Source organism: Loxodonta africana, chromosome 6, assembly GCF_030014295.1.
Source record: "Loxodonta africana isolate mLoxAfr1 chromosome 6, mLoxAfr1.hap2, whole genome shotgun sequence".
Lineage (NCBI taxonomy): Eukaryota > Metazoa > Chordata > Mammalia > Proboscidea > Elephantidae > Loxodonta > Loxodonta africana.
The window spans coordinates 26,904,925-26,930,413 of NC_087347.1; positions in this window are offsets into that span (position 1 = coordinate 26,904,925).

A 25,489-nucleotide genomic window follows, 5' to 3' on the forward strand; every position below is an offset into this window, starting at 1 on the left:
GGTTGTCTTCCATTTTGTGATTTTCCTATGTGTTATAAATCATAATCTCTGCCTGGTGTTAAAGAGGATTAGGTTGGGATGTAACATCTAGACTTTCCCTGGGGTGTGGCCTGTACCACCTTTTATCTTACAAGAGATAAAAGGAAAGGGAAGCAAGCAGAAGGGTTGGGGACCTTTTTTTTAGAACATTTTCACCACTTCCAAAAGAAACCCCATGCCCTTTAGCAGTCACTACCCATTCCCCCTCCCTCTAATTCCCCCAGCCCTAGACAACCACCAATCTACTTTCTGTCTCTATGGATTTACCTCTTCTGGACATTTCACATAAATGGAATCATATAATATGTGGCCTTTTGTATCGGGCTTCTTTCACTTAGCATGTTTTCAAGGTTCATCCAAGTTGTAGCATATATCTGTACTTAATTTGTTTTTATTGCTGAATAATATCCCATTGTGTAGATATAACCTGGTGGAGTAGTGGTTAAGAGCTCGGCTGCTAACCAAAAGGTCAGCAGTTTGAATCTACCAGGTGTTCCTTGGAAACCCTACAGGGCAGCTCTACTCTGTCCTATAGGGTTGCTATGAATCAGAATCAACTCGATGGCAACCAGTTTAGTTTTGGTGTGGATGTATCGTATTTTGTTTATGCATTCATCAGTCAATGAACATTTGAGTTGTTTTTACTTTTGGGCTATTATGAGTAATGCTGCTATGAACATTCATGTACCGGTTTATGTATGGACATTCATGTTCATTTCTCTCAGGAATATACCTAGGAGTAGGATTGCTGGGTCATATGAAACTCTATGTTTAACATTTTGAGCAACTGCCAGACTATTTTCCAAAGCGGGCTGCACCATTTTACATTTCCAGCAGCATTGTATGAGGGTTCTAATTTCTGCACACCCTCACCACTTGTTATTAGTGTTTCGATTGTAGCCACCCTAGTGGATGTGAAATGGCATCTCATTGTGGTTTTGATGTGCATTTCCCTGATGGCTGATGATGCTGAGTATCTTTTCGAGTGCTCATTGGCCATTTGCATACGTTCTTTGGAGAAATGTCTATTCAGATCCTTTGCCCATTAAAAAAATGGGTCATTTGTCTTTGTATTGGAGTCTTCAGATTTTTGAATCATTGTCAAGATCCATTTGTAGACTGGAGGAGGAGAGAAATATAGAATGGAAGAAAACCAGACTCTCCCCCCACCTCACTCCATCTACCTGGATAAGGATAGTTTGTAGAGTAAAGGGGTCATTTCCCCCACTGCTCAGTTGGGCATACTGTGGCTTTCAGAAAAATAATCTAGAGGTGCCAACCCTAACTGTCTAAAGTCAGGTTCTATGATTTATTTTTCCAAAGATTCCAGGCCTTCTCCCAACTCTATTCCCAGCTTCAAAGACTTGCCATGGGAAGCAGATGAACTTGTTTTCCATTTCTAACCTTTCTACCGTTTTGTAGTCATCTGAGGCTCTGCTCACCTGTCCCTCCACAGGCTTCCTCTTTGCCTGAAGACTCTGCTCTTACATGGAAGTCTGTCTCAAGGATGAGTGAGACCCAGAGAGTGGAGAAGTAAAGCGTGGAAATTAAGGGAGAGAGGGGAGGGAGGATAACTGGGAAAGGGGCATGAGGTCAGTGGGGGAAACAGAGACTTGGGGATCTTGGAGTAGTGGAGAGGGTGCTGCTCCTCTACAGCTTGGACTTTTTGAAGGCTTTTGTCCAAGGTCCCTGCTAATGTCATTCTTGTGCTGTTAGAGGGAAAGAGCCAGATGGGAGTGTAGTAGGCCAGGCCCTTTCAAGAAGTCATTAATCAAGCCTCCTGATATTGGCAAGGTGTGCTCCAGCAGCTTGTACCTCAAGGTGAGGCCGGGGAAGCTGGAGGAGAGAGGCTGGGGCCTGATCAGATATGGGGGTAGGAAAGGACTTCCCAACTTGGCATTAAAAGCTCCTTCCTCAAACTTCTCTGCCTGAAACTTCCTCATCACAACCACAAGTGGATCCTTACCTGCCCAGACCCTGCTAGAGAAGAAGACAAGACAGGAAGAGGGGTGAAACCTCAGTAAGGGAGCTATTCTTCCTTGGACTCTCTAAAGCAGTCCAATAGAGGCCTAGGAGAAGACTCTGGAAGAGGTTAGCATCCGTCTCCTTGGGGCTGGCCCAACCCATTGTGCTGTTCGAGTATTCCAGAGCCAGGAATCATGGGTTTCTCACCTAGACCCTCTCCACACACACATATCCCTGACTTAGAATTGAGGAGTAGGCAGCTCAGAGTGTGTTACAAGCAGAGGACATGAAAGAGGGGTTGGAGAATGGGAAGTGATTCCTTGGGAAATGGTATTGACCCTTCCTGAGAGCAGACCTTCATAGTTGCTGGGTTCAGAAGGGACAGCTGCCTTGAGTTCAAATTACTACCATTAATAATCATAGTGTCTAATGTGTGAGCAAAGTCTTAGTGTTTTTAAAGCACTCTTTACATCCTGAACCTTGTTTGAGTCTCACAACAGCAGCATTATCAAATTCTCATTTGTGCATTTATTGCATGCCAAGCACTGCTAAGAAACATATATGCATTATCTCCTTTAATTCTCCCAACAATCCGATGAGGTTAGTCATTTTATGGATGAGAAAACTGAGCCTCAGTAAGTTTAAGTAAGTTTCCCAGGGTCCCAGTGCTATTAAGAGCTGGGATTCAAACCTGAGGATGGGGAGAAGGCAAGCATCTGTACACCAACCAGTCTCTGGACACCTCCAACGACCCTCTGCTCTGTGGTCCCTATGACTTTGGGGAAAGAAAAAATTAGAATCACCCTCTGGTTTCTGGATTGAGCCAGACTGTCCCAAGTGTTAACTCACTCCATCCTTTCACCCTGCAGGACTTTTCTGGAAGGATGATGTCAATCAAGATATGAAGACCCAGAAGGTAGAGCACATGCCCAGCCTCCACCTGCCCAGAGACCTGCCTGAGGGAGAGAGAGGCAGCCTTTCCTACCCAGAGCTCTGGGGTGAGGTGTATGAGGCCTGTGGTGGGTCTATACTGCTCAGGTCTGGTAGACCGAGGAAGAGAATGAATATTAGGGCTGTATGTGGAGCTATTGGGAACACAGTGAATACAATGATAAGAACTCCAGTCTGATTTCAGCAGGAAAGAATGCAGTGATCCATTAGTGATTTCTGCCAAGGGAGGGGAGGCGGGTCTTGAAAGCACAGCTCCTATTTGCTGTCCCTGGCTTAATCTTTGTCTTCTAGGGACAAGCAGAAGGAGAATCTTGGACTCTCATTTCCTAAAATTAGAGCTCTTAGAGATTTTGAAATCCTTCGTTTAGGCCTCATCTCTTTCCCTCTGGACCCTTTCACAACTTTCTCCTCACCCTCAACTTCTGGTTTCCCTCCTCACAAAGCCCAGTGACCAATGAGAAGAGGGCGCAATGCTTTGCGTCTGAAGTGATTTCGGAGGTCCTGAACCAAGACGATGCCAGCCATGCCAAAGTTGGGCTGCAGGTGAGGGTCTGCCCTTGTCCAAAAAGGCTGAGCACACCGAAGGCCTATTTATAGAGTGAGGCAGGTGCAAGGAGGGGATAAAAGTTGGCTGAGTGTGGAATGAGGGCGGGGCCTGGTGGACGACCTTCTGTGGAAGGATGGGCCTGGTGGATGGGAAGGAGCAAGGCTTTCAATACAGACGGAGCCAACCCAATCCTGGTTCTGCCACTTCCCAGCTGTGACTTTGACACATTACCTAAATTCTTCAAGTCCCTCCTTCCATATATGTGAAATGTGGTTGCTGTGAGGATTAAAGATGGAAACCCTGGTGGTGTAGTGGTTAAGTGCTTCAGCTGTTCAAATCCGCCAGGTGCTCCTTGGAAACTCTATGGGGCAGTTCTACTCTGCCCTATGGGTCGCTATGAGGATTAAAGATAATGTATGATAAATGGTTGGCACATAGTGGTTGCCGGATCGAAGGAAAGTTTTTTCTTTCTCCCACTGGAGGGCGCCTACGCTTTGACTGTCTCTCACAGACACCCTGGGGCTGTCCATAGAACTCCCCAGGGTGTGATGCAGGGACTGAGGACCTCCAAGGGCAGCTTGCTCTGTAAGAGAGAACCTGAGAACCTGTTCTGTCTTCTGAGGGTTAAGGTTCTGAGATTTCCAGAGATTTCCCCTAACACACCTTCAGTGGAAGTCCAGTACCAATGCACATGCACAGCTATCATTTTGATAGCTATTTCCTGGTGGTTTGATATCTTAAAAAGGAGAGGGGCACACTCACCTCAGCTCAACACACCCAACACAAGCTCGCAGTGTGAGGGGCCTGAAGAAATCTACTTCAGAGGTTTCCAAATTTTTAAAAAACACACAGGCTCTCTATTTTCCTAACGGAATTTTGAGTATGACCCAACCCCCCACCTTCCCCTCCATATTCCCACATATTCAACAGATGGGAACAAAACTTCTCCCCTTAAACAGAGGAGGGGGCCCAGAACTCTCACACTCAGCCTTCCCCTAGTTCTTATCTTGGGCAGATCACCTGGCAGGACTCTGAGGCACTTCCTCGGGACCCTTGAACTCTTTGAAACCCAAATAGAAAACCACCCATCTAGCACCTCCATCTGTCTTTATAGATGAGAAACAGAGGTCCAAGCTGCTCAGGTGTGAAGCCAGGATTTGACCCAGGTCTCCTAACTTCCAGTCATTCCCTTGCACAGCCCCGACCTTCCTCTCAAGAACCTCAGTGGAGACTGGGCTGTTTCACACATCAGACTCCCCCACAATAAGGAAAGAGAGAGAGAGATTTATCTCAAGGAAATGGCTCATGAGGTTGTAGAGGCTGGCAAGCCCCAAGTCCATGGATCGGGCTTTAGGCTGGAGGCTTCTCCTGACTCATGTAGCTTCAGGGGCTGACAAACCCAAGATCCACAGGTCAGATGGTAGGATGCTGGCTCACAGGCTGTGAAGACTGCTGAATCCAAGATCAGCAGGTAAGACAGCAGGCTGCTGGCCCAAATTCCAAGAACTGGAGGTCAGATGCTGACAAGCTACATGCAGGATCTAGAGCAGAGTAAAAGCCAGCGAGCTTTGCCAGAAAGTCCACATATATTGGATGCAGGCCACACCCCAAAGGAAACTCCATTTCAACTAATTAGCTACACAGAGCCGGTCTCATCATAGAGGTGACCACATTATACCACATTACATCTCATTATGGAGGTGATTATATCACTATGCAACTGCCAAACTACATCACAACTGCCAAACCATTGAGAATCATGGATCAGCCAAGTTGACACACAATCTTAACTACCACAAAAGCCTAAGGAGTGATATTTGAGCTGAGACCTAAATGACAACAAGGAGGCAGCCAGGAGATGATCTGGAGACAGGGTCCCCAAGGCTGAGAGAATTGCAGGTGAGCCCTTTGGTGAGAATTCCAGGGCATGTTAGAGGAGCAGACAGAGTAGCCAGGGGTCAGAGAGGAACTTGGAGAACAGGCCCAGGACTACTTCAGGGTTTGGAGTCCATGGACAGGGGTTTGGATTGCACAGTGGGAAATCATTGGGAACTTTAAGGAAGGGAGTAGCATGATGAAAGACATTTTATGAAGACACACTGATGTTGCTAGGAGGGTCAAGAGTAAAACAGATAGGGCTGTTTAAGGCTATTGAATGTCCAGGTGGGATCACGTTGTGTCTTGTTCTAAGATAGTGGCAGCAGAACTGGGAAGCTCCCTCTATGTGGAGGCAGCCTGCACCTCAGAAGTGCTCCAGCCCCTCCCCCTTTCAAGGAAACCCCGTCGCCATGGCATCTGGGCTCTCTTAGCTTGGATTGGTTGCTGGGCCACATCATTAGTCCATGACGGGAACTGGTTGCCATGGTTCTATCAAGTGTGCAAACAAGGAGCTGCCATTCTTCTCCAGGCTCAGGAGGCTTGACCAGCCCTGTGTCTAAAGGAAAATCCTGGGAGGAAGAGGGGATTAGAGATGGGGAACCAGGGAAAGGCTTTCAGTCAGGCTATGGCTCAGGACTTATTAGATTAAAACTGTTATTGAGATGTGTTCTGTATTTGGGGTGGAGGGATGGAGTGGCAGCCCTGCCTTGGGGCGTTAATTGAAAATCTCTGTTTTTTTCTTTGAGCCGTTCCCTACTCTGAGCCATAACTCGTAGCTGATTAAACCCTTGTCCTTGTGGGAAGTCTCCCCTCCCCCACACCTTCCCTGTTGCTCTCGAGAAGGGTAATCTCATGCTGACCCAAATCTGAATTATTAAAGTAAGTTTTCAAGTATACTCTTTCTACAGACTTGTCTGGAGGCAGGATGGGTGGGTTTGGACCTGGGTAGAGCCTCTGAGTGAGAGAGGTGAACAGGGAGAAGGCTGGTGTGTGGGATACAGAGAACACATGTCCTGGTTGCATGGAAAACCTGCTTTCAGATCCTTTGCTCCTCCCAGAGATCATTTCTAAAGAGGGAGAAAGGCAGTGTGGAATGGCAGCATGAATGGCAGCCTTCCGCACCCATACTTCCAAAGGTGTCTTACTGGCCTTCCTTCCACTTATGGAAGGAAATTCCCCTCACCAGACCTGAGTCAGGTAAGCCTGGGGCCTTACTCTGCCTTCTGAGGTCTGCATTAGGGTATTCTACAGGACAGTCATGCCAGCCCCACCCCTGAGGAACCATAAAGAGAATTCTGCAGCCAAAGGCCATGCACATTTAACACTTTGATACCTATGGTTAGTAGTTGCCTGGGAAATGGGAATCTAGCCACCAATGCTCAACACCAATCAAACTCCAACACGTCCCATGCCAGGAGCTTTATATTTCTTGAAGTACCTTCATACTTACCTCATCTGATTCTCACAAATGGGAGCACATAGGCAGGTACTAAGCCCACCCACTTGCAGAATCCAGAAAAATTAATAAACCTTTCTCTGGTAATATAGCCTCAATGATACCACCAAAGCATGTCCTCTAGCTTGCATTCTTGCACCTAAAGACATACCTAAACACAATGCTCAACTAGTCATATTTACTTATACCTAGTTCTTATTTATACCTAGTATAAATTATACCTAGTCATATTTACTTATACCTAGAGGGTCAACCAAAAAGGGGAAGACCCTCAATGAGATGGATTGACACAGTAGCTGCAACAATGGGCACAAGCCTAATGACAATTGTGAGGATGGAGCAGGACCAGGCAGTGTTTCATTCTGTTGTACACAGGGTCGTTATGAGTTGGAACTGACTCAACAGCACCTAATAAAAACAACAACAGTTGTTATTAGCCAGGTTGATCCCTATCATCCACTCACCCTTTTCCCATCACACGTTTTCCTCTCATTCATTCAACAAACATTTGTAGAGACCTGTGCTTCATTGTGCCTGGACACTGTGAGTAATATATGGTTCCTGCCTTTCCCTCAGGGCAATTGAAGATTAGTCAGGGGAGTAAGTCAGACATATAACATATTCAGACTCAGTAGATGCCATGACCCATATTCTCTGGCCTACCTCTGAGTTCACCTGCAGCTGCAGGTGGACAGTTTCTGCACCTGGCGACACCTTCCTATAGCAAGCCCTGGGACTCTCGCCCTGTGAGATTTCTGGGTTGCCAAGGGAACTTGCCTACCTATACATCCATTAGTCCTGGAATATCTGGGATTTAATGTCCCCAGGGACAACTCTCAATTAAAGATTGAGTTCAGTAGATAAATATTCCAGCATATACTTTCCTTGGTGGGATAAATCTGAGACAAGATCTACATGGTTCTCTGGGAGTCCCCAGCAGTGCTGATGCCCAGTTGCCCACAGTGGAAACTACTCACTGACATGCTCTTTGTTGACTTTCCTCCTTTCTCCTCTCTGACTTTTCCCCTTCCCTCCCTTGAGATTTCTGAGATGACCCGCCACCAAAATCACTTGCACCCAATCCTTGCCTCAAGTTTTGTCTTGGTAAACTTTGTAATCCAAAATAGGACAATCTACTGCTGCTACTGTTACTATCTCTGGATTGTATCCTAGGCACTGGGGATACGATGGCGAACAAGACGGTGTCCCTGCTTCCACCAAGTGTGGATAGAATTATTTAATGTCCTCACAACCTACAGGGAAAAGTCAAAGCTCCTTATCTGGTCCACATAGCCATTGAGATCCTGCCCCCTACCAACCTCTCCTGTCTCATCTGAAGGCTTTTCTCTTTCCTGTCTCTCAATGTGTTCTAGTAATCCAGTCCCACTTGTGTTTCTCAGATTGGGCCCAGATGGTTCACATTGCTGGGTCTCTATATATGCAGGTCCTTCTTTCTGTAACTACCCCCAACACACCTTGCCCATCTAATCTGAAAAGTCTGAGCTCAATATTGCTCCTCTGTAGTACCTTCTCTGACCTTCCTAACATCTCTCCCATCTGAGTTCATTACTCCTGTCTCTGTGCAAACTCACTGTTTGACTATACCTGTCACCATGGCAGCTGTGCTTCTTCTTTCTAGATAGATTGCTGGAGTGACATCATCAGCACTAAGTGACTGATCCCCACTCTAAGAACTGGTTGTCATGGTACTGCTAATTATGCAAACAGGAATCTGCTATTCTCCAGGCTTAGGATCCTTGACTAGCTCTATATCTAAGAGAGAGATTAGTGTTGGAGAGAGGATCAGACAAGGGAGCCAAGGACAGGCCAGTTGTCAGGTGTTACTGAGTCACTATGCTTCAAGGTTTGCCCCAATCAAGACTGAAATTAGAATCTGTTTGGTGTTTGGGGGAGAGAGAGTTTACATGGCAGAGGGACAGTCCCATAGCATATATACACGCAAATTACAAATTCTGTGTTTCCGCCAGTTTCAGTGCTTCTTTGAGCTCTTTCCTTCTCTTGGCAAAAATTTGTAGCTTCTCAAGACTATGGCCTGAGACACCTCGCTAACTCAAAACTGAAGCCACTCCTGAAGTCCACCTTTCAGCCAAAGATTAGACAAGCCTGTAAAACCTTTACATAGATCAAGAGGCAGTTGTTCAGACAGAACAAGGGAATACTGATTGGTTTAGAGTCAGGAAAGGTGTGCGTCAGGGTTGTATTCTTTCACCATACTTATTTAATCTGTATGCTGAGCAAATAATACAAGAAGCTGGACTATATGAAGGGGAACAGGACATCAGGATTGGAGGAAGACTCATTAACAACCTGCATTATACAGATGACACAACCTTGCTTGCTGAAAGTGAAGAGGACCTGAAGCACTTACTAATGAAGATCAAAGACCACAGCCTTCAGTATGGGTTACACCTCAACATAAAGAAAACAAAAATCCTCACAACTGGACCAATGAGCAACATCATGATAAACACAGAAAACACTGAAGTTGTCAAGGATTTCATTTTACTTGGATCCACAATCAACACCCATGGAAGCAGCAGTCAAGAAATCAAAAGACGCATTGCATTGGGCAAATCTGCTGCAAAGGACCTCTTCAAAGTGTTGAAGAGCAAAGGTGTCACACTGAAGACTAAGGTGCACCTGACCCAAGCCATGATATTTTCAATCACATCATATGCATGTGAAAGCTGGACAATGAATAAGGAAGACCAAAGAAGAGTTGACGCTTTTGAATTGTGGTGTTGGTGAAGAATATTGAATATACCATGGACTGCCAAAAGAACAAACAGATCTGTCTTGGAAGAAATGCGGCCAGAATGCTCCTTAGAGGCAAGGATGGCGAGACTGCATCTTACATACTTTGGACAAGTTGTCAGGAGGGATCAGTCCCTGGAGAAGGACATCATGCTTGGCAGAGTACGGGGTCAGTGGAAAAGAGGATGACCCTCAACGAGGTGGATTGACATAGTGGCTGCAACAATGAGCTCAAGCATAACAACGATTGTAAGGATGGCGCAGGACGGGGCAGTGTTCCGTTCTGTTGTGCATAGGGTCTCTATGAGTCAGAACCGGCTCGACGGCACCTAACAACAACAACAACATAAAACAAACAATAACGCACATGAGGAATGTGCTTCTTGGTTTGATTAAATATACATGACCAAACGGACAAGCAGTAGAAAAAAAGCAATAAAACCAGAAGTTGTTTTTTATAAAAGATAAATGAAATTGATAAATATCTAGCAAAACCAAAACCAAACCCATTGCCATTGAGTCAATTCTGACTCATATCGCCCTAAAGGACAGAGTAGAACATCCCCATAGGGTTTCCAAAGAGCAGCTGGTGGATTCAAATTGCCAACCTCTTGGTTAGCAGCTGAGCTCTTAATCACCGTGCCACCAGGGCTCCTAATAACTAGCTATACTTATTTTAAAAAGAGAAAAAAATATAAAAGTTATCATGCTCAGTATTGAAAAAAGGGAAATCACTTTAAATTTTACAGTTATTAAAAGAATAATAAAGAAATATTATGAACATGTTTATATTAACATATTTGGTAACTTAGATGTTATGGACTAATGTCTTAAAAAAAAAAAGTTTCCAAAAAAGACACAAGGGAAAATAGAACATGTGAATAGCTATAACCCAAAAAAAAAAAAAAAAAAAAAAAAAACCCAGTGCCATTGAGTCGGAATAAAAGACTTTCTAATAGAGAAAACTCCAGGCTCAAACATTTAAGGAAGAAATAATTGTACACAAACTTTTTCATAGCATAAGAGAAGCAGGAATGCTTTCCAACTGATTTTATTAGGTCAGCATAATTGAGCTTCTGAAAGAAAACACAGGAGAGAATTGTCACGAGTTTGGGAAAACGTTTCTTAGACAGAACACAAAAGCATTAGCCTAAAAGATAAAATTGTTAAATTGGAGTTCAAAATTAAAAACCTCTGCTCTTCAAAAGACACTGTTAAGAAAATTAAAATGAAATGCTAAGTGGGAGGAAATATTCACAACCATTTATTGATGAAGAATGTGTATCCAGAAGTATTAGAGAGTTATTATGAATTAGAACATTGTTGTAAATTCTGTTAGGTGTTGTATTAAATTCTGATCACTGCTGTAACAAATTACCTCAAACTTGGTGGCTTAAAACAACATAAATACACATTATGAACATACATCTTTCAGTTCTGGAAGGCAGAATTCAAAAATCAAGGTGTAGGCATTGCTGCATTTATCCTGGAGGCTTAAGAAGACAATCCACTTCCTTGCCTTTTTCAGCTTCTAGAGGTCACCTAAGGAGCTCTCCTAGCCCAGCAGTTAAGCACTCAGCTGCTAACTGAAAGGTTGGTTGTTCAAACCCACGAGGTGCTCTGTGAGAGAAAGACCTGGCAATCTCCTCCTGTAAAGATTTCAGCCTAGGAAACCCTGTGGTGGCAGTTCCACTCTGTCGCATAGGGTTGTTATGAGCCGGAATCCACTCAACAACACACAACAACAACCACAAGAGGTCACCTGCATTCTTTGGCTCGTGACCCCATCCTTGAATCTTCCTTGAAAGCTGACATCACACCTCCTACTATTGATTCTGATCTCCTGCCTCCTTCTTATAAGAGCCCTTGTCATTACATTGGGCCCATCCAGATAATTCAGGATAATCTTTCCATTTCAAAATCTTTAACTTAAAACACATCTGCAAAATCCCTTTTACCATGTAAGGTAACCTAGTCACAGGTTCCAGGGATCAGAATGTGGGTACCTTTGGGGGGCCATGATTCAGGCTACCACAGGCATCATAAGGATATTGTGGTTATGTAGGAAACTATGCTAAATTTTAAGAGATGCATATTGTTTTATTTAAGAGTGAAATGTCATGATGTCTGTAAACTACTTTTAAATACTTCAGCAAGAAAAAGCAGTATTTGTGGCAAAAAGTCAATAATTGTTAAGTTATTAGACTTAACAATTAGTGACATTTTTGACATTAGACTTTTCTTAAAATTTGAATTTTTCATTTAGTGAAAAAATATTGAAATGCCATATGTGGGGTTGAGAAATCTTACACACTAGCCCACTGGTAGGTGGTTCCCAAAGTGTATATCTTCCGAGGCACCTCTGGGTGGGATCAAACTACCAACCTTTTGGTGAATAGTCCAGCTCTTAACTGCTTGTACCACCCAGGGACCATAAAGGCAGCATTAAGGCTAACAATTAAAAAAAAAACACTAAGTTTATTGAGTGCCTACTCTCCAGTCATTACACTTGATCTTAGTCAAAAGGCCCTGGAAGACTGAAGAATTGATTCCTTTGAATTATGGTGTTGGCAAAGAACACTGAATATGCTATTGACTGCCAGAAGAACGAGCAGGTCTGTCTTGGAAGAAGTACAACCAGAATGTTCCTTAGAAACCAAGACGGTGAGATTTCCTCTCAAGTACTTTGGACATGTTATCAGGAGGGACCAGTCCCTGGAAAAGGATCAGCAAAAGAGAGACAGGCCCTCAACAAGACGGACTGACAAAGTGGCTGCAACTGTGGGCTCAAGCAGAGCAATGACTGTGAAGATGGCACAGGATCAGGCGTGTTTCTTCTGTTGTGCCTAGAGTTGCTATGAGTCCTAACACGCTCAATGGTACCTAACAACAACACTGCCCAGTCATTGTTTCTATGTAATCCTCATAATAAATATGTGAGGGAGATACAATTCACACCCACATCTTATATACTTCTGCCTCACTTTGGGGTTAGCCTTCCAACTGGTGTATCTTACTCAGACCCCCAACTCCCACAACTGCAATCCTTTTTGCCAGCCTTGGGACTAAACAACCTTAGGGTAGACATAGTGGTACTTGGGACAGGGCTTATGTCAAAAAGGAGCAGGACAAGGTGGGAATTTTATGAGGCACCTGGAGTAGGTGGAATTGGGGCTAGGTAGGCACCTGCAGGGAAGGGACTCTAAAGCCAGGTGGGAGGTTGATGAGGGTAAAGAGCCAGGGGTGGGCTTCTTGTCACTACCTCCTTGATTGGCCCTCCTTGATTGCCAAGGGAGAGTTATGCAGATCCCGCCTCGCTAGCTAGTGAGAAGCGACAGTCCCTTCTCAGCGTCTCCAGCCAATGTTGCTGCAGTTTCCCCGACTTAGACCACGGAGCGAGCGCACGGAGCTCGTAGGATACGGCGTCGGCGGTGGCCTGGGCGCCCCGGGGAACTCCCGCTGCTCCTCTGCTTCCTACTGCTGAATAGCCCCCCGGGGGGCTGCAGCGACATCAGTGCCAACGGTCAGGAGGAAACCTGGGGGCGTGGGGGCAGGGCCAAGGAGTGATCCTGAGAGAAGTGGGTGAGCGGTCCTCAAAGAGAAAAAAAAAGGGGGGGGGGAGGTTTGGGGAAGCGAGAATAGAGAAATGCAGAAAGCATCTCCGAGGAAGAGCTGCAGGCTCAGGATGGGGTCTGGCTTATGGGGTCTGGACCTAAGAGAAGCCTGCTCAGGGGAAGATCGGGGGTTCCGGAGGAGAAAGGGAAGACAAATGGGCAGAGAGAGGTAGAACTGGCCTATGAGGCCACAGGAGAATCGAGGTGCGTGGAGGAGCTAGGGAAGAGATGACTCCCGCTGACAGAACGGTAGGGGCCTAGGATGTCTCGGCAGCGGGAGCAGGGGTCTCCGGTACCGGGTCCTGGCTCCCAGGAGAAGGTTGGGCTGAGAGACAGCCCACAGAGCCTGGTGCCTGCGATCTGATTTCCCATAAGAAGGCGAAAGGCAAAGCTGGGGCTAAAGAAGGTGGTGGGGAGAGGGTCAATCCTTTTTCCTCCCGCTCCCACCTGCACCAACCTAGGTAGATCCGCGCTGACTCACGGTCAGAGACAGACTGTGCAGATTCCAGAATTCCGTAGCCTGGGGGCGTGGGGGATGGGGAAGCTTGCAGTCTCCTAGTCTGATGTTCACTCTCCCACCCTGATTCTTCGGTTTAGAGGCCTATGCTGAGGGCTCTCAGAGAACTGTGGGAGGAGGCCTAGTGGCGGGCGAGGGGAGGGAGAATATGGTCTTGCCAGGTGGAGAAGTTTCACTCTATTCGCCTCCCAGAGCCACCCCGACTCAGGCTACCCCCACTTCTCAGCACTATGGAGAGCGCCAGCCGCGCTGTAGATCCGGGTTCCTGCTAAGGATGCCAGGTGTACCGCTCATTTCTCTCAGCTTTGGGAGCGCTGCCTCAGAGAACCATTTCTCCCCGAAACTCTTTTCCGTCTTGGTAGAATGCTGGAGGTTCCACTCCTTCCAGAAACCAGGAAATTGTTGTCAGGACCCACTTAACTGGGGAAGAGAATTCCCAGTTCTTAGTACCTGTCCATAATGACTTGCTGTAATTCCACTATAGGAAAAAATGGACTCTTCTCCAACCCTACCTTATCTACCTGGAAAAAGGAAGGTGTGTATAGGGGTTATTCCTTTCCCCACCCTCTCCCTAATGCACAGCTGGGCTAACTGTGGCTTTCAGGAAAAGGACCTAGACACTCAAACCTATACATTCTAATACTTCTTTCTTCTAAGGGTTCCAGACCTCTTCCCTAATCCCTTCCAGGATTCAAATTCTTCCCTAATATTCAGCTCACCTGTTTCCCTATACCTCACCTGACCACCTGATTGTCCATCCCATGTGTATATCTTTCTGGGCCTCTGTTCTCCTGAACCTCCACAGGCTGCACTTTGCTTGTAAACTTGAGCTTACCTGGAAGTTGATATCAAGCGTGAATAAGACCCAGGGGCTGAATAACAGGGCAAGTGGTGACGAGGGATGGGAAAAATGAGGAGTAAGACTTGAAAGGTAAAAAGAGCCTGGTGGGGGGACAGAGAGACCAGGGGATCCACAGGTGACATTTGAGGGAATCTGCTTCTCTTTAACTGGGACTTTGGAAGGCTTTTGGCCAAACTCTTTGCTGATACTAATATCGTACCCTTACATGGACAGGGCCAAGTGGGACTGGGGCATCTCTGGCCCCTCCAAAGATTTACCACCCCAGTCTTCTGGCAGTTGCAAGATGTGTTCCAGCAGATTATTCCCCAAGGTAAGTCTGAGGGACCTGGTGAAGAAGTACTGGGGCCAGGTCAGTTATGGGGGTGGGCAGTGAGGGACTGTATGACCTGAGGACAGACTTTATCCTCCCCCAAATGTCTCTACCTGAACTTTTCTGTCATACTCACCTCATGGAAGAGGGACAAAACAGGAGTAAAGGTGGAGTCTGGGTAAATGGGCTGCTTGCATCAGAACACCCTGAAGGGCCTACCAGAGGCTTCTAGAAGGAGACCCTAGAAGAGATCAGCACCTGACTCTTTGGGACCAGCCAGAAATTTTTCCAGAGTCAGAAATCCTGAGATTCTAAGCCAGGAGAATACACACACCCACACACACACACGACACACCTCAAACTTTGGGGAGACATCAGGGCAAATCGTATGACAAATACAGCGAGGACCAAAGGTGGGTGGAGAGTCCCTTGGGGACAGGTGACTGACCCTTCTTTAGAACAGAGTTTCATGATTGAGGGAGACAAGAGATCTCAGACAAGAGATCTGCCTTGAGTTCATATCTAATAATCATAATGTCTAATATATGTATAATGGCTTAGAGCAGTGGCTCTCAAAGTGCACGCCCAGACCAGCAGCATCAGCATCACCAGGGGACTTATTTGAAATGCAAATTCCTAAACCCTAAATAGTTAAGCATCGGACAACTAACTGAAAGTTTGATAACTCAAACCTACCCAGAGGCAACTCGGAAGACATGCCTGGCAATCTGCTTCTGAAATGTCACAACCTTGAAAACCCTATGAAGCAGTTCTACTCTTCACAAATGGGGTTGCCAGGAGTCAGAATTGATTTGACAGCAATGGACAACAACAACCCAGACCTGCCGAACCAGAAGCTCTGGGGCTGGAACAGCAATCTGTGTTTCAGGAAGCTCTGCAGAAGATTCTGCTGCACATTGACATTTGAGAACCACTGCTGTAGAGTTTCCTAAGCACTCTTTACATCTTTAACTCATTTAACCCTTCACAGTAGCATCAACTAAATCAGCAAAGAGAATATTATCATAATTCTAATTGAATATTTACTACATACCAGGCACTGTGATATGCAACTTTTATACACCATCTCATCTCCACAATATGTGCTCCTATATGCACTTTAGGGAGAGGGGAAGTGTTGACCTCACTCTAGTCCCTAGGTGTCAACTCACCCTTTCCTTTCATCCTGCAGGACTGTTATGAAAGGATGACATCACCCAGGATGTGATGACCAAGAAGATGGAACACATGCCCAGACTCCACCCCCTGGATCCCTGCTTGAGGGATGCAAAGGCAGCTTTTCCCACCAAAACCACCGGGGTGAGGTGTGTGAGATCTGTGGTCTGTCCATGTTGTCTGGTGGGCAGATGGAACAGGAAAGGGAATGGGTATGAAAAGTGCTGGTAGGAGCTTCCAGGAGCATTATGAGAAGAATGATTCTGAGGGCCTGCTTGAGATCAGCAGGGAACAATCCCATGACCCACTAGTAATATTTTCCAGGTCCTGTTTGTCATCCTTGTCTTTTCTAGGGGCAAGCAACAGGAGAAACTTCGACTCTTATTCACCAAGGTGACACTCATGTTTCTTCTCAGAAATTTTGAATCCCTGCCTTTGGATTCCATCTCTTTCTCTCTTTTCTGCCTCCTTCTTGACTCCTGGCTCCCCTTCTCACAGAGCCCAATGATCAAGGTGAAGAGGGATCCATGCTTTACCTCCAAAGTGGTTTCGAAGGCCCTGAAACAAAAGGCGGCCAACCCTGTCAAGGTGAGGGGCTGAGTTTTGCTGGAGAGGGTGGACTCACCAAGAGTCTTTTTAAATGAAGTGAGTGAGTATGAAGGAGGGAATGGGTATTGGGGTGTGAACAGATAAACTGAAAAAAAAAAAACTTTCCTTTCTCAATCAGAGGCTGCCCCAATTTCCTGTCTTTCTCCCAGCCTACCTGTGAGTATCCATATGACCAGTCAGGGTGGGGTGGAGCACGTGATGCAGGTGCAGGGAGCTTCTAAGGAAGAAATGATCTATAACATGATGCATAGGCATTGAGTTTGAAGGGACTGCAGAGTTTTCAAAATTAAATAAAAGGTCTTCCTTTTGGCTAAAAGAATCTTGCATGTGGCCCCACTCCCCACTTCCCCACCACACTCCCTTGTATATGACAGGTGATAGCAAAGCTCCTTTGGATAAATGGGAGAGGGTAATCCAGAATCCCTAACACACAGTGCCCCATTGCTGTGTTCTGTTCCTTGGGTAAGTCACCTGGGCAAGGCTTTGAGGCAGAAAGTTGGAGCCCTTGAACTCTTCAGAATCCAAATTGAAAACCACTCACCTAATACTTCTATCTATCTTTATAAATGAGAAATTGGGGCCCAGGCTGTTCAGAGGCTTACTCAAGGCTGCATTGTGGGTTCATGGTGGAGCCAAGACTAGACACAGGTATCCTGATTCCCAGCCTTTTCCCTTACACAGCCCCTGTCCTTCCTCTCAAAAACTCCAGTGGGGATTGGGCTATTCCAAATATAAGACTCCTCCTTATTGAGGAAGGCCTCTCTGAGGAGGTGACACTTGGACTAAGACCTAAATGATGAGAAGGTGGCATCCAGAAGAAGACATAAAGGAAAGGCATTTTAGGAAGAAAGCATTACAACTACAAGTGCCCTGAGAATACCATGCATTAGAGGAATAAACAGAAAAATCAGTAGTGGAAAATTAGGTTGGAGAAGTAGGCCCAGGACTGACCATTCAAGGCCGCATAGATCACGATAAGTGGTTTGAATTTAATTCTAAGTGCAGTGAGAAGTGAGCAGGAAATTTTTAGGAAGGGAATGTCATAATGTGATTCCAATTTTAAAAGGCCATCCTAGTAATGGAGCCTGGATTGTGAGAAGAGCAAGAGTGAGAATTGATAGACTTGTAAGGAGATGAACCTGGTCCATGGGAGTCTGAGGTGGCTTGGACTGGTGTGGTGGCAGTGGAGCTGAGCACCCCAGCTGGCTGTGCACTCCATCCAGAGGCAAGCCTGCACCTCAGTGATGTTCCAGCCCCTCATGCTCTCCAAGGAAACTGGTCCCCACTCCCGTCATGTGGCAGCTGGGTTTCTTGAGCCTGGATTGGTTGCTGGGGCAACATAATCAGAGCTAAGTGACAGACCCGCCTGTGGGGACTGGTTGCTGTGGTGCTTCTGAGAATGCAAACAAGGAACTCTCTTTCTTCACCAGCCCCACACCTAAAGGAAAATCACTAGAAAGAGGGGAGTTATATGAAGGAGCCAAGAGGACAGGCATTCAGTTGGTGGGCTGAGTCATTATATTTAAGGCTTACTCAAATTGGGCTGTCATTCCAGCCTGCTATGCATTTCGGGAAGGAGAGTAAGTGAGGAAAGGGCTGCCTCCCCACAATATAATTCCAAATCCCTGGTCCTTCTTGTTCTAGGGCTTCTTTGACCCATTCCCCACTGTGGGCTGCAACCTTGTAGCTGATTGAGAACACAAGATTCTACCACCCTCCCCATTGCCCTCCAAAAGGGCGCTTCTAAGAAGACCCAAATCTGGATCATTAAAGTGAACTTTCATGAAGACTCTTTCTGTGAACTTGTCTTGTGGCAGGATGGATGGGGACTGGAACTGGCCAGAGCCTCTTAAATGAGAGAAGTGGGGCCATAAAAGAGGGTGGGAGTGAGGACGGCACAGCAAGTTGGTGATGATAAAAGACCCTTTCTTAGGCTGGGTTCTCTAGAGAAGCAAAATCAGTAAACTGTATAAATATATATATATAGAGAGAGAGATTTATATCAAGGAAATGGTTCACGTGGCTGTAGACGCTGGAATATCCCAAGTCCATGGGTCAGGGTAGAGGCTTATTCTGATTCACGAAGTTGCAAGGGCTGGCAAATCCAAGATTGGCCAGTCAGAGAACAGGGCTCTTTCTCACAGGCTATGAAGATCAACGAATCCCAAATTCAGCAGGCAAGGCCACAAGTAAGCTCCTAGCTCAAGTCCCAAAAACCAGAGGTCAGAAGAATAGGAGATAGCTGCAGGATCCAGTGCAAGCAAAAAGCCCCTGAGCCTTTCCAGAATGTCCACTTACATTTGATGCAAGCCACACACTCAAGGAAACTCCCTTTCAACTGACTGGCTACTCACAGCGGATCCCATCATGGGGGTGAACACATATCAGATCTCAACAGGGAAGTGATCACAACATTATAGGACTGCCGAAATACTGAGAATCATGTTCCAGTCAAGCTGACACGCAGTCTTAACCTCCACAGACTGGTTTCTTGTTTTCCTTCCAGTAACCATTCCTGAAGTGGGGAAAGTCAGGGTAGAGCCACAGGTCCAAGGACAGCAGGGCTAGATTACCCAATAAGCAAGGTATGCATGGGTTTACTCGTGTTTCCTTATTAATTTGTAGTGCCCAATCTCACATGGGAACCGCAGGAGACATGCACAAGATGTTCATACCAGCATTATACATAATAATCCCAAACTGGAAACAACCTAAGTGTCCACCAACAACAGAATGGATAAATACATTGTAGCATATTTATAGAATGAAATATAGTAATGGAGAGGAATAAACTAGTTTCACAGAACAGCAGAGAGATAGAAGCTGGACAAAAAATACGTATTATATGATTCCATTTATATATAAAAAAATTTTAAAGAGGCAAGACTACTTCTAGAATATTTTTAGGAGCCCTGGGACTAAAGAAAAATCTCTTCTTGGCCCCTATCCAGTATTTTTCATTCAAGAGGAGGTGCCTAGAGGTAGCAAACATGGTACCACATCTCTAAGCACCTCTTCAGTCTCAGCATGACCTGGCCAGCACTACTGGATGGTTGAATTAGTCCTTGGTGAGGGATAGTTGTTTCATCAGGCAAGCCACTTAACTCGGAAGACGTATAATACAAATAAGTCCCTTCACACATGTGAGTTGGTATCAGGAGGACTAAATCTACCTAAATCAAAGGAGTAGCAGAACAACCAGAATGGAAATACGGAAATACGAAGAATGTTGACAAAATGTGGAAAATGTAACCTATGTCACTGAACAATATGTATAGAAATTTTTACGTGGGAATCTAATTTAAGAGCTACAGTTGCTAACCAAAAGGTCAGCAGTTCGAATCCACCAGGCGCTCCTTGGAAACTCCATGGGGCAGTTCTACTCTGTTCTATAGGGTTGCTATGCTTTGGAATCAACTCAACAGCAAAGGATTTGGGGTTTTGGGGGTTAATTTGCTGTGCAAACTTTCACCAAAAACTCAATAAAATATTTAAATAAATAAATTGAAGTAATAAAGAATAAACTTGGATTAGCAGTAGTGAAGCAATGCCTCCTTCTTGCCTCTCCAGAGCCTCAGATTGGCACTGGAACTCTTCTGAAAAAGGGCTAGGTGGATTATGTGAGACAGTACCCTTGTCCTAGTAGGAACCCTCTGTCTTTTCCAAATTCCCAGGGCTAAGCCACTTCATAGACATGGTGTGCCTTGGTTGGCTGGCAATATGGCCTTAAGCTGTACAAAGTGAATCTTCCTCCAAGTCTTTCCCAGAAGGATCTGTAGCCATTTGCAAAGGTGCTTGTGTTGGGGGAAAAGGATATACACAAACATTCTGAGGGTTATTAGAAACTGGTTCTGAACATGGACTAGTCTCTAAAGACCCAAACCACCACTGTGGTCACCATCAGGGTGAGAACTTATGGATTTCAGGTAATGAATAGAGTTGTGGTCCCTAACTACCATACAGTAGTCCAGTGGGATTGTGGACTCATTCTGTGGTAATTTCCTCAGCCTCAGGATGTATAGTGGGAATAGATACACTTAGCAATTGGCAGAATCTCTGCATTGATTCCCTGAGCTGTGAAGTGAAGGCTATTTTAGCAAGAATGGCCCAGTGGAAGACCCTGGAACTACCTACCCCTTCCAAAAGAGTGTACCAAAAACGATTCTGCATTCCTAGGGGAGTTTCAGAGATTAAGACCACCACCAAGGACTTGAAAGATGCAGAGGTGACTCTTCCTGTCATATTCTCATTTAATGTGTCTGTTTGTCCTATGAAATAGTTGGATCTTGGAAAATAACTGCAGTTTATCCTAAACTTGGTCAGCTGATGATGATAACTGCCACTCTGGCTCCTGGTATACTACCTCTAGTAAAACAAATCGACAATGCCCTTGGCACCTGGTAGGCACCACTGATCTAGAATTCACTGCGCTACATAGTATCTAGTATCCACATGTAGCTATTGAGCAATTGAAACATGATTAGTCCAAATTGAGATGTGCTGTAAGAGTAAAATATACACTGGATTTTGAAGTCTTAATATGAAAAAAGAATACAAAATATCTCACTAATGACTTTTACATTAATTACACATTGAAATAATATTTTGTATATATTGGGTTAAATAAAATACATTATTAAAATTAATTTTGCCTCTGTTTCTTTTTAAATTTTAAATGTAACTACTAGAAAAATTTAAATAACATGTATAATTATACATTATATGTCTACTAGACAACACTGATCTAGAAAATACTTTGTTTTCCATTCTTATCAGGAAAGACAGTCAGAAGCAATTTGCACTGACATGGCAGAGACAACAGTATACCCAGTCTTACTTTAGGGCCATGTCAACTCTTCTGTTTTCTGTAAAAATATGGCCTGGAAAGGCCTTTATTACTTTTATATCCCACAGAAAATCATACTGGTTCATTACTTTCAAAAGAGGAAGACCCTCACAGTAGTCCATTATTTGAAAAAGAGGAAGACCCTGAAGAAGATGGATTGATACAGTGATTGCAACAATGGGCTCAAACACTATTGTGAGGATGGCTTAGGACCATGTGATGTTTCATTCTGATACACATAGGGTCGCTGTGAGTTGGAGCCAACTCCACGGCACCTAACAACAACATTTTACTAATTGGATATGGTAAGTAGGATATAGCAAATACCCTAGATGCCATAATAAGATACATACATGACAGATGATGGAAGAAGAACCTCATGAAAGTTTGGAGTCCTGCCATATTAGTGAAGTTTCTAGAGGTCCAATAGTCTGTGGTACGCTGAGATGACTTCTCTAAAGTAAGAGAGAACTTGGTTCACCTCGCTTCATCTACCACAATAAAAAAGAGGTGTTACATAGTGGGCCTCTTTGGAATTTGAGGCACCATATGACACATTTGAATGTGCTATCCTGACCCACTTACCAGCAACCCATCAGGTTTCCGGTATGGCCTGAAGCAAGAGAAGTTTCTGCAGCAGTTCCAGGCTGCAATATTAGCAGCCCTTTCACTTAATTATTATAGTTTAGTGGTCATAGTAATGCATGTGGAAGCTGGACAGTGAAAAAGGAAGACCGAAGAAGAATTGACACCTTTGAACTGTGGTGCTGGAGAAGAATTTTGAATATACCATGGACTGCCAAAAGAACAAACAAATCTGTCCTAGAAGAAGTACAACCAGAATGCTCCTTAGAAGCAAGGATGGCGAGACTGCGTCTTACATACTTTGGACATGTTGTCAGGAGGGGCCAGTCCCTGGAGAAAGATATCATGCTTGGCAAAGTACAGGGTCAGCAGAAAAGAGGAAGACCCTCAACGAGATGGATTGACACAGTGGCTGCAACAATGAGCTCAAGCATAACAATGATTGTAAGGATGGTGCAGGACCCGGTAGTGTTTCATTCTGTTGTGCAGAGGGCCGCTACGAGTTGGAACCAACTTGACAGAACCTAACAACAACTAACAGTGGTCTCGCTGGTATTGGAAGTGTCTGTAGCAGGACAAGATATGCTGTGAATCTTCTTGCAAGCTCTAGTAAGTTTATCACAGTCTAAAACTCTAGAATTTTGGAGTAAGGCCATATCCTCTTATACCATCAACTATTCTCCATTTGAAAAGGAGCTCCTGGTTTTCTATCAGGCCCTGGCATAGACTAAACACCTGGCCATGGGAAAATAAGTAATATGAACTGGGTATTATCTAATCAGCCAAATAATAAAATTAGAGGTTTATTACAGCATTCCATTGTTAAATGGAAAGGGTATAGATGAGACTGGGCCCAATAATGTCTGGATGAAACAAATAAACTGCATAAGCAGAAAGCTCAGACTCCTACTACTTCACTGCCCCACCCACAACTCTATTTACGGCCTCATGTTGTTGAGCCCACGCATAGATTCAACCCCTGATATCAAATCTGTTGGTTAATAGGTCCATTAAGAAAGGTAGCTGGGGAAAAAAGATGACTTATATTCATGGAATGGATCATCTCATATACCTGGTTACTGACAGACTCCTCCCTAGTCTATGTCTTCTGATAGTCATTTATGGAGGAAGCCATGATGATCTTTACACTCTGTGCCCATTACAAATGGTCCATCCTAGGCTTCCTTGTCACAAATCTTGTTTTATTTAAGCTCCTCATCAGCCAGAAGCAAGAATTATAGCACCTGTGTTTAAAATTAACTCGGCATTGACATTTCTTTCTTTTTTTCCCCTCTTATTTCTCTTTCCTGCTACTTTATATCAGAAGCACTGGTGTTGGACAACTTTTAGGTTTCATACAGGAGTATGTCTGAATTAAGGGATTGGTGTGTCATTTGTAATAAGGATACAAATTTTTCATCCAGAGAACCAGAGTAGAAGCTAGAATTGAGCTAGATATTCCTCATCTTCCCATCCATATTCAAGCTGCATCTTTCTTCATCTTGCTCTCTGCCTCCAGGTTGATGTCTATTAACTGCATCAACTAGAGGCCCTTGCTCACTGGATGTCTTAGTTATCTAGTGCTGCTCTAGGAGAAATGTCACAAATGGGTGGCTTTAACAAACAAAATTTTATTCTGTCACATTTTAGGAGGCTAGAAGACTAAATTCAGGGTACTGGCTCTAGGGCAAGGCTTTCTTTCTCTGTTGGCTCTGAAGGAAGGTCCTTGTCTCTTTCAGCTTCTGTTCCTGGCCAATCTTCACGTGGTTTGGCATCTCTCTTCCCTCATCTCTGCTTCTTTCACTTGCTTATTTAATCTCTTTTATATCTCAAAAGAGATTGGTTTAAGACACACCTTACACCAATCCTGTCTCATTAAATAACGAAGAAATCCCATTCCAAAATGGGGTTAAGATTTACAATATGTATATTTGGGAGACACAATTCAATCCACAATACTGAAGTTTGGTTGAATTTGGCTAATAATAGGTATTGGTAAGAGACCAGTGGCCAAAAAGAAAGAGACAAAGGTGTGTATTCCTCTGGCCCCCTCTCTGACAGGCGGGCAGTTGACAAGGGTCTGCATTACTTTACCTGTCCATACCTTTTTAAACAGCTACTTTATTAAATTCTTCTCATTTACTCTGAGTGTGCCATCCATTTTTGACAATTTCAAGACTGGTATATGTGTTTAATAGAAGATTGGACACAGCTGAAGAGAAAATTAGTAAACTGGAATATAGTTTTTAAAAAATATCTAGAATGAAGTATAGAGAGACAAATGAGTGGAAAATACAAGTGAGAAAGTAGAAATATAGAAGATACCACAAGAAAGTCTAACATATACTTCCTTGAAGTCCCAGAAATAATGGAGAAAGAAAGTGGGGCAGAAGCAATATTTTTAAAAATGTCTGAGAATGTTTCAGAACTGAAGAAATACATAAAACCACATATTCAAGAAGCCCTTTGGATCCCAACAAGAATAAACAAGTAGAAATCCTCACCTAGTAACAGGCATATGAAACTGTTGACAATCAAAGACAGGTTACCTATGAAAGTGTACAACTATACTAACAAATTTCTTTTAAAAAGAAGAAGAAGAAAGGGAGAAGGAACAAATAAAATGATACTTTAAGTTTGTCCTAAAAGTACTCTCCACCCTTCTTCACCCTGTTTTCTGTCCCAGGAGGCTGACTTGTATAGACTACTTCAATAAGCTCGCTTTTCTTCTGGATTCTGGTTAGATCGGGATGATGGGAATACCCAGAAAGTGATCAGAGGGAGAAAGTGAGGAGAATGAGGACAGGGTATTATTCCCATAGCTCCTTGCCTGTGAGGCCATTTCAGGCTAACTACTTCCCCTGACATACATGCACACCAAGAGACATGTATAAAAACATGCATAGTCAAACTATTCATGATAACCCAAGGCTGGAGATTATCCAAAATCCACCAACAGTTAGGGATGCATGCTTAGATGATAAAACTATTAAGAAAAGCAAATAAATGTGGTTAAGGTTGTGTGCCAACTTTTCGAGGCCATGATTCTCCAGTTATGATGTAGTATGGCAGCTGTGTAATGATATAATCACCTCCATAATGACATCTGGTATAATGTGATCACCTCCATAAGGGGATCTGTTATGAACAACCAATCAGTTGAAAGGGGGTTTCCCTGATGGTGTGGCCTGCATCCAATATAGGTGGATTTTCTGGCAAAGCTCACTGGCTTCTACTCACTTTGGATCCAGCAGCTGCCTCCTGTTCATTTGACCTCAGTTCTTGGGACTTGAGCTAGTGTCTTACCTGCCGATAGTGGGATTCGTTGGCCTCTGCAGCCTGTGAGCCAGAGGCCTGCT